Source organism: Saccopteryx bilineata, chromosome 8 (assembly GCF_036850765.1).
Source record: "Saccopteryx bilineata isolate mSacBil1 chromosome 8, mSacBil1_pri_phased_curated, whole genome shotgun sequence".
NCBI classification, from domain to species: domain Eukaryota; kingdom Metazoa; phylum Chordata; class Mammalia; order Chiroptera; family Emballonuridae; genus Saccopteryx; species Saccopteryx bilineata.
Window position 1 is genome coordinate 30,424,522 of NC_089497.1, and position 1,107 is coordinate 30,425,628.

Genomic DNA, 1,107 nt, shown 5'->3' on the forward strand with positions numbered 1-1,107 from the left:
TTGGCTTTCCACGACATTGGATGTAACATGAGCATTAAGATTCACTTCCTGAACAGTCACCTTGATAAGTTTCCCGAAAATCTTGGAGCTGTTAGTGATGAGCAGACTACTGCTGGAACATCAAACGAGATTGTCCTCAACAAGTACACAAATGCAAGAGCTACAAACACAGATTTTTGCCTGAATAGAATTTAAATAAGTTTTGCACAAATTTTATGATTAAAATAAGTGTTTTAATATGTTCTGTTTTGAAATTGTAGACAAATTCTGATGCAATCATATCTTTTAGTGTATTAGTGTATTTACTGCATTATATAAATTATTATATTTTCACAAAGATGATGCTCAAGAAGACATTCTACTTCATTCTGTTAAACTAAATGTTGAAAATTTTACAATAAGATGAAAACCTAAAATCTTGAATTGCAAAAAACCTGTAGCTTACAGAGAAAAGCTAGTGTCAGATTTGAGATCAGCACACTCAAATTAGGTAAGAACAAGTGTTTTTGTGGATGCAACAAAAATTTTGTTCAGTGTAATAACAAGTGTAGAGAAAAAGGAACCCTCATACTCTCCTGGTGGAAATGCAAACTGGTACAGTCACCATGAAAAATAATATGAAAGTTTCTCAAAAAATTAAGACTAGAGATACCATATGAAGCAATTCCTTTTTCTTTTTTTTCTTTTTTTTTGCATTTTTCTGAAGCTGGAAACAGGGAGAGACAGACAGACTCCCGCATGCGCCCGACCGGGATCCACCCGGCACCACGCCCACCAGGGGGCGACGCTCTGCCCAACCAGGGGGCGATGCTCTGCCCATCCTGGGCGTCGCCATGTTGCGACCAGAGCCACTCTAGCACCTGAGGCAGAGGCCACAGAGCCATCCCCAGCACCCGGGCCATCTTTGCTCCAATGGAGCCTTGGCTGCGGGAGGGGAAGAGAGAGACAGAGAGGAAGGCGCGGTGGAGGGGTGGAGAAGCAAATGGACGCTTCTCCTGTGTGCCCTGGCCGGGAATCGAACCCGGGTCCTCCGCACACTAGGCCGATGCTCTACCGCTGAGCCATCCGGCCAGGGCCTGAAGCAATTCCTTTTTATGTTTATCTACT